The following is a 12,872-nucleotide window of genomic DNA, read 5'->3' as shown; positions in this document are numbered from 1 at the left end:
GTATATCTGATGAAAAATTTATATCTAGAGTGTGTAACGAACTCTCAAAGCAAACAACCAATAAAAAATAGGCCAAGGACTTGAACACACATCAAAGAAGATACATGAATGGCAAATAAATAAGCACATGAAAAGATGCTGAACATCATTAGTGATAAGGAAAGCACAAATTGGAACCATAATGAGATGCTCTGACAGACCTGGGGTACGAAATCGCTATAATCCAAAAGATGGATCACACCAAGTTTCGTCCAGGGTGGGGAAGAACTGGAACTCTCATACACCGCTGGTGGGAATGTAAAACGCTACAACTAATTTTCAGGACAGTTTGACAGTTCCTTACAAAGTTAAACACCTGCCACATACATGGTCTAGCCCCTCCTCTCCTATTTACCCGATGGGAACATCAGAGTTCATGGCAACTTTAACTGTAACAGCCACAAACTAGAAACAACCCAAGTGTCCATCAGAAGGTAAATGGATGAACAAATCTGGTATATTCATACAATGAGATACTACTTAGCAATAAAATAACTATTGGCTCATGCAATAGCATGGATGAATCTAAAAATAATTACACTGAAGCCAGACATAAAGGACCACATCACTGTATGATTCCAATTACATAAAATTCTAGAAAATGCAAACTAATCGATAATGACAGAAAGCAGATTCATAGTTGTCCGGGGATGGGGACGGGGAAGGCAGGGAAGGGCAGGAGAGAGGGAGTCTAAAGGAGCACGTGGAGACTTCCACATGTGATGGATATATCCACTATCTTGACTGTGGTGATGGTTTCAAGGATGTCTACTTATGTCAAAACCTAACAAATCATACATTTTTAAATACATGCAGTTTATTTTATGTCAATTATACCTCAATAAAGTGGTTAAAAAATTATAATTCAGATCTCCACCTGCAGTTCCGGAGGGAGATTTTTGATGGTAATCAGACGAACAGGGCGAAGAAGAAAGCAGAATTCACCCAGTTGTCCACGACCAACCCTCGTCTCTGCAGATGTGTCCTCGTTCAGGAAGAGTCAGCAGAAAAGATGAGACGCTTGGTCTGGTGCCCTTGGATCCTTGGGGAGATCTCCTCTGGGGAACTGCACCCAGATTTGTCAGACAGCGTGAAGGGGAGACGGGAACTAGAGCTTGGTCAGAGGGACCGTGTGACGAGGAATGCTGACGCGGTGGGATCGTAAAACCTGGGGATAGAATATCTCCAGAGGGATGAGAGCGCTCTCTTCGAGTACAAGAAGGACTGCCATGTGGAAAAGGAAGCAGATGCCCTCAGGGTGGCCTGAAGGAAGGGCTTTCCAACATTCAAAGCCATCTGAGACCGTATGGGCTACCTTGAGAGGTGGTGAGCTTCCCATCCTTGGGGATATGCAAGCAGGAGTTAGAGGGAGATATAATAGCGAAAGTGCTCAGGCTTTGGCATCACACAAACCTGGATTTGAATTGTAGCTTGGGTGTTTCAGGGAAAAGGACATCCCCTTTCTGAGCCTCAGTTTCCTCATCTGTAAAGTGGGATCATAATATCAACTAACCCATTGGGTTACTATGAGACTTAACTGAAGTAATTACACGCAAAGCCCTAACATACGGTCCGGTGCATATAAGATCCCAGTGGCTGGAAGCGGATGTCACTGCGTTTTATTTTGATTGAGAGGCTCTGTCATGAGATGAGGTCTTGGCTGTTACCGCCTTCAGCCATCTGATTTTTAGAACCAACCTTATCATTTAACTCTGAGAATTAGTGATCTGTCCATCATCCCCCTCCTCTGCCTCTGGGCCCTCTCTCTTCCTCCAGAAATGGTTGCTGCAGCTTCACAACCCCCCACCTGGCCTTCGTTTTCCCAGTGAACTGTGGCATCGATGTGACGTCCGGCTTCCTTGCTCCCACTGCCCACACGCGTGCGGGGATGACTGATTCACACTGTGAGAGGGTCCTCATCCACAGACTCGCCGACATACTTACAGTCTGTGCAGAGCAGAGAGCCCCGTCCAGGGGGTGATCTGGGGGTGTCTCCTCCATCTGCCACACTGGGCCGGCGGGCTGGCTGCTCTCCTGATCATCTTCCTTGGTCTCCAAAATGGACTTTCATTTCAGTCGGAGGAACAAGAAAAGGCTCGTAAAGCTTGTTGTAAATGTCGTTGCAGGGCTCCCGGCAGAGTTATCCTTTCTCGCTCTTAGTCAAGGCCCCTCGGTGAGGGACTGGCCACTTAGCACGTGTTAATGGATCTAACTTCCACAGGCAGTAAGTGTTTTCTTGGAATTGATCTTCCTGTGAAAAGTATGCTTTGGAGACACGAAATAACCATCAGAGAGCCTTAAATGAATTACACTTTATCAAACGGAGAAAAACAAGGCTCTTAAAACACCCGCTACAAGGGAAATGAAGGGCTGTCACGCCTCAAGACGGGGAGGGCCGGAGGGGCCCTGTGCCCGCGCTGCTGAACTTATGTCTTGTCACAAGCGCCTACATTTGCATTCAGAGGGGAATGTACGTCCTGGATCATTTTCTCTGCTGTGTGATGCGACATTTCCTGCTCCATTCCCGCCCCAGCTCTGCCCCCACCCGGAGAGGGGGTGTCGGAGTCACTGTCCTCCCTCTGGGGGGTGATGGCTTTGCCTGGAGAAGGGAGGTAGGGAGGTGTCCTGCTCTCTCCTCAACCCTCCCCATCCTCTGCCTCCTCCCTCCTGGGCCCCATCTGCTGAGAAATGAGCTCTGGAGACCCCGGGCAAAAGAGGGTGCAGGGGCCCCAGTTCTCCAGGGCTGTGGCCGTGTGGAGATCTCTCACTAGAGGCAGGAGAATGAAGATTAACGCCCCCAGCCACCCCTTCCCCAACATGGGGACTGAAGGGGGGGCTCCGTTCACTTAGATGCTCAGTTAACAAAGGTTTGCTGGGGGCTGGCCTGTGCCCAGCTCTGTGCCCGGGCTAGAGATTCAGGCAGGACGAGCCCTGGTCCCTGTCCTCACTCTGTGCACAGTGAGGCCATGTTAGCCTCTAACCATCCCGCTGTCCCCTCTGTCCCCTCACTCTGCTTCGTGTCCCCTCCCTTAGCACGTGTCATCACCTGACTAGACACAGCTGTGTCTGTTAACGTCTGTCTCTCCACTGAACATCAGCTCCACGAGGACGGGGCTTTTTCTGTCCTGCTCAGAGCTGTGTCCCCGAGCCTGGAACAGCTCCTGGTGCATAGTGGATGCTCTGTTTTGTGACTGGCTGTCGCTGGACATGCTCTAGTGGACGGGACAGGAGGCACGGAGTCGCAGGTGTCCTCAGGGGCAGCCTTCCTTGGTGTGTGAGGGCGAGTGCCCAGGGGACATGGGCATGTCTGCTACAGTCACTGAGAGCATCCCGTGCATGGCGCACCGGGGCTCAGAACCAGCAAACTCCACCCTCCCTTGACTGATGCTAACCCAGCCCCCACCAGGGACAAACGTGTCCTTGAGCTGCTGCCACACAGATCTGCGCGGCCACCACCAGCCTGAGCCCCAGCCCTCCCCGCCGGTGGACAGTGGGCTCTGCTGGGGCTCCTGTGCTGCGTCTCTGTCACTGGTCCTCTGCTTTCTGCTCAGTGTGGGCTTACTGAACATGGTCCAAGTGGAGAAGCAAGTGGGCAGATGAGATTGCAGCCCAGGGGAGGGGCAGGGCCACAAGCTGAGGATGGAGAAGACAGCCAGAGAGAACCAATGTCCCAGCTCCTGGGACCTCAGAGCTGGGTGGGCCTTCCTGGCACAGCTCAGTGGGCAGCCCGATGGGGGCCCACAGGGGAGACCTGGGCCCTGCTGGACATCTGACCAGCGAGGGGGTCCTGGGGGGCAGGGGGCAGCTGGGTAGCAGGAGCACAGGTGGCAGCTGTGACAGAGTTGGTGGGCCAGCCTAGCAGTGACGAGGGAGGAGATGCTCCCCATGGAAGGGGGCGGCCAGGGGAAGGCACAGCGGGTCCCGGGGGAGTGGGCAGGGGTTCTGGAAAGGGCTGCAGTGCGGGCAGGAAAGCTGTGCTCAGCCACCGTAGAGTGAGGATTGGGTGCCCGATCCTGCCAGAGACCCAGGAGGGCTGGTGGGCCCTGAGATGCTGCGCTTCTCGCAGGCTCCGGGCGCTGCTGCTGCTGCTGGTGGTCCATGGAGCACCCGCTGAGTGACAAGGCTGTCGGACGGTGCTCAGGCGTTAAGGTGGCACGTGTGACGGAGGGCCTACTGTGCGCTGGGCGTGGGGACAGGGCGGGGAGCAGGACTGGGTCTCGGCCCACGGAGCTCACGTGCTGGCTGAGAACACAGACAGGGAGGAGCCCGTGGACACAGGCTCTTTTGCAGTAGATAGAGGGGAAACCGAGGTCCGGGGAGGGAAAAGGAGGTGTTTGCCCCATTTTGCAGCTGAGGAAGCTGGGATTCAGGAGGTTGGCAACTCACCTGAATGGCGCAGACAGTAAGCGGCAGAGCAGGATGCAGACCCAGCAGCTCCGTCCCTGAGCTGCACACTCGCCCCACTGTCCACCGGCCCTGCCTGGGGCAAGCCCGCACTGTCTGTCCCAGCTCTTCTTTCCAGGGTGTGTGGGGTGGGGAGAGGGAGGGGCAGGGAACAGGCCAGCTGGGCCCCGTCTAGGCTGGTCTCAGGGGGTGTCCCACAGGGCCAGGTCAGAGGACAGGTCCCATCCAGGACAGGGCATGGCACTGGGGCAGGAGGGTCGTTCCACAGTGGAATCCGAGGGGAAGTCGAGCGCCAGGCCTAGGAAAGCTGAATCCCGCAGCCAGCGCAGAGGGGCGCAAGAGGAGCAGCGCCTGGTGAGCAGCAGCGGGTCCTGAGAGATGCCTGAACCCCTAATAGCGTCCCTTGACGGGTCTGGTGGTGCCCAGGCCAGGCTGGGTGCGACTGGGTCTCAAGGGCTAAAGGGGACCACGGTGCCCATGTCCCTCCCACAGCCTGGAGCTGCTACGGCCGCGTGCTGACTTGTCCAGCACCAACCCACTCTGTTCTTGGCTGTTCAGCACCAGAGGCCTGGGTTTCCCCCTTGCTCTGTAGAATGCTGGCCCCACACAGGCCCCAGCTCTGTGGGAACGGGGAGGTGCCAGGTTTGGGCACTGTTCAGCCTGACAGAGGTTCACGGCGTGTCACTGCAGGGGCCACAGTGGGGCCCATCAGCATCCGAGGGAGGCCTGAGCCCGTCAGCGATCAGATGATCAGACGCAGGTCTCAAGTATTTACCTCCTGGGTCTCTCCTGAAAGGCAATAATTAGAGCAGGAAGGAAGGAACAGCCCCAGGGCCCAGGGGAGGAGGAGAACGGAGGAGAGGATGCGGTGTAGACTGAGGAGGGGCTTGGCCACCAGGACAGGAAATACTGCAAATGAAGACTTCTCTGTGAGCCCAGAGTGCCCCCGACCCCCAGGAGAAGGGGTCCTCAGTCTGTACTTTCCTCTGAGGGGTATTGTGGTGAGGGTGGTGGGCAGCAGGGGAGGGAGCCCTGGAGGAGGAGTCAGGCACACAGGCATCCCCCACTTTCCTGCTGTGCAACTTCGGGCAAGTTGCCTCCCCTCTCTGGGCCTCAGTTTCCTCATCTGTATATGGTGGACAGTGATTTGCGCAGACCCTCTCTCACAGAGCCCTAAAAGCTGCACAGATGGACACCCAAGGGTGGAGGGGCAGTGAGTGCAGTGGTCAGGGGCAGGGGGACTGGAGTACCAGTCCCTTCCTTAGAGAGTGGCCATGACGGTTAATGACACGGCGCACATAGAGCCGGGCACACAGGAAGCCCCGAGCACTGGTGAAGGGACGTGAATCTGAGGCGCGTTCACGCTCCTGGTCTCCATCGACCCTGACTCCGACCCCCTATGTCTGGAGCGCCCGGTCTCCCTCTGCTTTGCTCTCTCTGCTTTGGGTACCAAAAGAGTGTTTTTCCCCTTTCCTGGGAGTGGCCTGGGGAGGGAGGAGTGCAGCTTGTGTCTGGAGTTTGGATCACATTTTCCCCAAGTGTGGCTGTCGCGGTTAGTAGTGGTACAAGCAACCAGGACTTTAGGATTGACTAACCCAGGCCATAAAAGAGTTTTATGAAAATCTATTCTGAGTTCCAAAACACTTTAGGAACACAACATTCCTAAATTGTCAGAGAAGAAATGAATATCCACCAGGAGCCCTCCTACAGGCCAGGCAGGGGCTAAGTCCTTTGCGTATGTTAATTTACTTAATTTTCACAATGATCCATAAAATTGGGGGAGTTAAGTCTGATTTAATTTTACTGCTTTTTCCTGGCATATGTTGATCTTATTTTTAAAATTAACCTTTTTATTTGGGGATAACTGTAGAGCTATTTGAAGTTATAAGAAATAATACAGGGATATTTCTCTGCTCCTCCCCACTAAGGACAAGTGTCAGCTCTAGAAATGACACAGAGATGACCAAAGGAGCTCTCTGAGAAGTAGACAGAGGGACACAAGTGGGTTGGGACCCCAGGACCAGAGGAATATGGTGGCAGGGTCTCAGACCCGCATTCTGAGGAGGAGGAGACCCAGGCCCATGGTTTCTCTGTTACCCCCACGCCAGGTGGGCTGCTTCCTCCTCCAGATCTCACGGGAGCCCTGCCCACACCACCAAGTGACACTGGCAAGGGGGAGCCTACCATGAGCACCCAGCTCGGGAAGTGTTCACCATCCCCGTGGGGGAATTAATATTTAATTTAAACATTTAAACATTTTAATTAAAAAAATAACAAGAATACAGAGAGATCTTGTGTACCCTTTACCCAGTTCCCCCAATGGTACTATCTTGTAAAACTGTAGGACAGCATCAACCAGGATAATGACACTGACACAATCCACCCATCTTATTCGGATTTCCCCAGTTTTCACTTGCACTCATTCGTGGGTATTCGTGTACTGAGTTCTATACAATTTTGTCACCTGCGTAGGTTCGGGTATCTACCACCAGTCGAGATACAGACAGTTCCATCCTCACTGGACTCCCCTCTGCTGTGCCTTTGTAACCACACCCGCCTCTCCTCTTCCCTCTGCCTCCCCCTCCCTCCAGTCCTAACCCAGGTAACCAGTCATCTGTGCTCCACTTCAGCCGCTGATCAGACACGGGATGTGGGAAGGGTGGTCCAGACCAAGGGAAGGTCACGTGCAAGGTCTGTGCAAAAGGCAGGGAGGAAACTGGGCTGTGGGCCTCAAGAGGCTCCATTATCGGATGGTGAGAAGAGAATGGATTCCCAGCCTCAGGAGCTGTACAGAAACCTACAATGCAGGGGCGAGGAGGGGAGAAAGCAGCACGTCCTCTGATTTCATCAGAGACCACATTCCACTCCCTGGCCCCTGAGGTCCTGTCTCTGGGTGTCAAAGGCACGGTTGCCTGCCTGTGGTCCTCCTCCGATGGCGGCTGTGCTGACTTTGTCTGTGGGTCCTCCCTTCCCCATCTCTGGTTGAAGATGCTCCCATGGCTCGGGGTGGGCCATGCGCCACCAAGGCTTAAGTCAATCTGTGCAGTGGATTTTTCTAGTCATAGCAGTTGGCTCAGAGAGGGCACAAGACCCAATGGAACCAACGAGAAGCAATGGGGCTTTGACTGGGGCTTCTGAGAGAGACTCTTGCTCTTTGCCACGGTACGTGAACCTGGAAGCCTACAGTCTACAGCTGTTGTCATGATCTTAGGGGTAGCCTAAGGATGAAGACAATGTGTGAAGGAGAAATGTAGAGAAGCCAGGTCTTAGTGACACTGCTGGAGGCCCCTTCGTTTCTGAAACCACCCCTACCCCTAAAAGTTTCCATGACACGAATCAATGGATTCCCCTTTGCTGAAGTCAGTTTGGGTTGAGTTTTCTGACACGTGCAACAGAGAGGAACCCTAACTGGTTCACAGACCCACACAAAGGAGCTCACGGAGAAACATGGTTTAGTGGAAGGACACAGGGCCCCCTTAGACCCCACAGTGGAAAGTACAGCCAATGTCCTGGGTCTTGGGTCACCTGACAGGGCCCCTCCCTGTCTCTGTGTCTGCCTCTGTCTCTGACTGGATCTGCAGTCTGACTCATCTCTAGCTCCCTCTACCCATCTTTTTCCCTCCTGCTGTAGCCGGCTTTCTGCTCACTTCCCATCCACCAAGGCCATGCCAAAATGGCGGCCTCCATCCCTGAGCCACGTGCTCTTCCAGCTGGCTTCCACAGCTTAATGACTGTCTCCATGTTCCAAACCGAGACTCCTGGGAGGGAAAATCTGATATTTGTCCAGTGTGGACCAGGTGTCCACCTCAATGCTGTTAATAAGCTGAGGGTTGGTGGTGATGGTGGGAGGGGGGAGAGAACTTATCAGGGCTGTGGGCTGGGCAGGGAGGGACGGACCTGGAGAAATTGATCAACATTTCTGAAAAGATGAGAGTTACGGTCCTTATTTTTCAGATAAGGAAATTGAAGCTCAGAGAGGTACAGTGAATTGCTAAAGGTCACACAGCTAGCAAGCTGCAGAATCATGACGTGTACCTTGGGTTTAGCGGGACTTCAACTCCAACCCTCAAGGCCTCTTGCTTTTCTGTCTCTTCCTCCCATCTGCTCCTCTCACCGCGCCCTTCCTGCTGGGCCAGGCAGAGCAGGAAATGGGCAGAAAATGCCTTCCCTGAGAAGAGATAAAGGAGCAGCTCCTGGGCCTGGCAAGTGTGCAGACCTGCTTTGGCCCCTCGGTCCCTGGGCGTTTGCGGACTCCCTCAGAGCCCGGCACCTGAAGCCCAGGTCGCCCCAGCCTCCCTCCTGAGCAGGCCCCAGGAAGTCAGTGCACGTGGATCTCATGCTCAATTATTCACGCAAGCAAGAGTTTAATGACAATTTCATGGACATCATTGCATTTTACCCAAACAGCTGATGGCCTTGAGTTTTGCCTTGAGGCCAGCGGTCCCACTGTTGAGATCTTCCCCCAGAGCCCTTCGCCCACTGTGGTCAGTTTCAGTGACAGCCCTCTTGGGATGGCCGCCAAGTCCGCAGTTGGGCAGGCTTCTTGCAGACGCAGCGCATGGGGACCCTGGTTAAACAAGGTCCTCTCGGGAGTGGGGTGGGCGTCTGCCGGCCATGTGGGCCCGGCCTGTGGTTCCAGGAGAAGATCTCTAACATCTGCTTGGCGGGACCCACGGGATGATTCCAGGTAAACAGCGGCCAGGACGGACTTGGGAGCGGCTGCAGCGCGGGCTCTCCCTGCAGGGTTCTGGAAGCCATGTCTCTGCAGACGGGGCAGAGTGGGGAGGGGACGTGCGTCCCCTTCAGGGCTCCTCAGGGTCAGGTGGGCGACCTTGGGGCGCTGACTTAACCTCCCGGATCCTCAGTTTCCCCGTCTGAAGGCAGAGCTGATGAGCCTCCTTCACAGGCGGTTGTGAGGGTACAGGGAGGGGCCGCAGACGCTCTCGGCACGGTGCCCGGCACACAGTAGGTGCGCAGATCACTTGAGTTGGGTGCCCAGACAAGCCGGGTGGGGGGTGGCAATGGGGGCCCTGGCTTCCAGCCCTCCCCTGCCCCATCACCGATCATCTGAGGGGGCTCTGAGTACCAGCGGCAGCAGGCGGGTGGGTCCACATCCAGGCGACCAGACGTGGAGAGTCAAGGATGTGGGCAACACACTTTCCTGCCCAAACAGACAAGAGGGCTTTAGGGGGAGGCCCAGACACAGCCGAGAGGAAATAAGACAGCATTAGAGACCAGGGGCCAGAAAAGCCAGTCCGGGCCTCCCAGCAACAAGACAGACACGGCAGGGGTGTGTCCTGCAGGCAGGCAGAGCTCCACTCACTGTGGCGCTGGACGCAGCTGAGGGGAGATGCTGACTCGGGTGAAGAAGGGCGTCCGTAAGATCCGAGAAAAGGAGCAGGGCTTGGGAACCAGAGTGCAGCAGATGCAGTGGTGCCCACCCTCCCCAGCCCCCCGAATCCACACTGCAGGACCTGCCGATGGAGGAAGACCCAAGAAGACCTTCTGCGTCACTGCGCGTGTTCAGGGTGGTGTAGACACTGGGAGACAGCGAGGATTCCATGGGAGGGGCTGCTGAGCTCCCACTCTGTCAAGATTCATAAAGGGAAGGAGAGGTCCCGGGGGGGCCTGGGAGGAAACACGAGTACTCCTGGGAGGATACTGGGGCAGACTAAAAGCAACAACTGGACTCAGAATCAGGAGATCTGGGGTCTGGGTCCATCCAGCTCAGTCTCCACACCACTGTGTGACGTGAAGTAAGTCACTCAACCTCTCTGGGCTTAGTCTGCACATCTGCAGAACAAGGTTATTTCTAAGACCCCTCCCAGATCGAGCCTTGACTCTAAAGGGTTCTGTGTGATTGCCCCTCTCCCCGCACCTTAAATCTGCCCGGTGGCTTCCCAGCTCGAACCCACCTTCTGCCAGAGGATGGCAGGCAGTGCCTGGACCCACCATGCTGACACTGCAGCCCTCATGGTCACATGCGACGCCAGGTCTTGCAGTGACAGGGCTGCTCGGGTCATCAGAGTCTGGGGAGAACGTGCCCTCACCCTAGGAGATGCCATCATGGGGTGGTTTCTGCAGCCTCCTCTGTGGAAGGGAAGACACTGGGGAGAAGGGGCAGCGGGAGACGAACCAGACTTGCACCCTGGGGGAGAGGCTGGGACAGCAGAGCTCTGTGCTGGGCTCGGCCTGGAGCCCTAGATGCTTGGGGTACAGCTGTCAGGCTCTTCCACGTCCTGCGACAGGGACCTCAGCACACCTTGGCTTGAGCTCAGAGGGATTTATTGGTTTTACATCACTGAGAAGCTGGGTGGGTGTGAGTAGAAGTAGGGGTGGAAGGACTTTTAGTTCGACCTTGTTGCAGGGGCTCGAATGATGCCATCAGGGCCTTCTCTATCGCTTAGCGGCTCTCTCCTGTGCAAAGCCACGCCCACGGCCCCCTTCTTGGTGGCCAGATGGTTTTCCACTCCAACTGAAGTCCAGCAGATAAGAGAGAGCTTCTCCAACAGCTAACCAAACTCCTGGGCCAACTCCCATTGGCTCCAAGGGCCATACCCTATGCCTGAACCAATCAGGAAGGCCAGTGAGCCGGAACAGGGTGACTGGCTTAATCCAATCAGGGACCATACCAGAATCTGGGGGTGAGGTTGGCCCAGCCTAAGTCTGGGATGGGCTGAGAGTAGGTGAGAGGGAAATTCTGGGCACAGCTTTACTAGTAAAAGGGTGCCAGGGTACTGGATGGCAATAGCCCACAGATACTTCCACCGGGCTTAGGGTGGGGGACCAGCAAAGCAAATGGATGAAATGAAATCAAGAGGAATGGGGGAGAAAAGCCTAGCACCCACACAGCACATCTGATCTCATTTCATCTTCCCAACAGCCTAATGAGAGTACAACCACTACTACTCCAAATCTAGAATCCTATATTTGAGCGCTGGATCTTCAAAAGCACCTGGTCTGACATCATCATGTTTAGAGATAAGGCAACAGAGACTCAGAGAGAGGAAGTGACTGTCTCAAGGTCACACGGCTCATTAGCAGATGACCTAGGTCTTCTCAGAGAGAGCTTGTCCCAGTGGGTGTCCATCTGCTCCAAGCTGCCGCTGAATCACAGTGAACTCTCTGCAAGGTGAGCCTTGCTCTTAACCAAACCGGGCAGGGCAGCCTGCACCGCCCAGAGCCCACCCTGCTCTGGGTGACTGGGAAAAGGGGTCCCTCATCACTTCCCTGCCCCCTCCACCCCTTCCCCTGCATGGGCAGGTGTCTCAGTAGACATATCCAGCTGGGCCCTGCTGGAGTTCTCTCTCAGAGGGTCCTGGGGCATTTCACACTCCTGAGTGGGAGCTGACTCCAGCCTCTACCACCCGGCCCTGCCTCCCTGCGGGTCTGTGAGAGAGCGGAAAAGTTAACTCCAAGAGTACCAGAGATGGTGAGGCTGTTCATGGTCATCTAGTCAAAACCCTGCATCTTATAGGGGGGAAACTGAGGCCCAGGGCAGCAGCGGCTTTCCCAGGCAGGCAGAAACATCCGCCGAAGGGCTCCTGCTCCCAATCTAACGCACTCTCACCACACCACTTCTGGGCTCCACGAACCCTCACCTGCCGGCCTCACCGCCCCTGGCGGGAACCATCAGCCATCCTGAAGTCGATACATCAACACTGACACCCTCTCTCCCTTGAACAATGTCACCCTTCGCGAGGTGTATCCACTCTCCTACTTAAACATGAGATAACCGAGGGCCAGAGAGCAGGTGGGGGTTGTCCCAGGTCAGTTGCTGACCATTCAGAGATCAGGACGGCCCCCAGCCTCCCTGCGTCCCAGGACAGAAGCCCTCAAAGGCTTTACGTCCTGTCATCCTCCTCTGATCCCTGCGAGGCTGGCGTCCCCGGGCCTGTTGCCCTAGTTACACACGAGAGACGGAGGCTCAGAGAGGCCCAGCCCCCTGGGCGCCCCTGCATCGCTGCCATGGGTGAGGAGGGGTCTGGGCCAGGCTTCCTGGGGTCCCTCTGGTACCGCGTCACCTGTCCAATGTCACTCGTACAGTCAGCAGGGAACCCGCCCAGCAGAGGCGAAGACGAGTCCGGGTTATTCTTCTCACCCACCGAGGCGTCCGGCAGCTCTCACACGCCCGCGAGCCCGGCCTCCTCCTCCACCTCCCTCGGCGTCCTCGGTGAGGCCTGCCCCGCGGTCACAGCGCGGCTCCCCTGCCCTCGGGGCCCCTTTCAGGACCGACAGCGGGTGGTCCACGTGAGGCCAGCCGCCCACCCTTCCGGGAGCTTTCCCAGAATGCCCTGCAGAACCGCTGCTCCCGTCTCATTGGTGGGAACTGTGTCACATGACCAACTGCCAAGGGGGCGGGAACGTGCTGTTGCTCAACTCATTGGCCAGAGCAGTGTCACATGACTGCCTGCAGAGGGGCGGGAAAC

The 12,872-nt window shown here is 55.7% G+C and overlaps 1 long non-coding RNA gene across 1 annotated transcript; it reads right to left on the bottom strand.

Annotated features, from left to right (window-relative positions):
- Window positions 1-8,783: 8,783 nt before the first annotated feature.
- LOC139078748 (uncharacterized) lies at window positions 8,784-12,641 on the bottom strand. Its single transcript, XR_011531793.1, has 2 exons — window positions 10,359-12,641; window positions 8,784-10,030 (listed from the first exon to the last, which is right to left on the bottom strand). It is a non-coding gene; the product is annotated as an uncharacterized lncRNA (long non-coding RNA).
- Between the last annotated feature and the right edge of the window lie 231 nt (window positions 12,642-12,872).

This window comes from Equus przewalskii, chromosome 2, assembly GCF_037783145.1.
Source record: "Equus przewalskii isolate Varuska chromosome 2, EquPr2, whole genome shotgun sequence".
NCBI lineage: Eukaryota > Metazoa > Chordata > Mammalia > Perissodactyla > Equidae > Equus > Equus przewalskii.
This window is presented reverse-complemented; position numbering and strand designations above follow the sequence as displayed.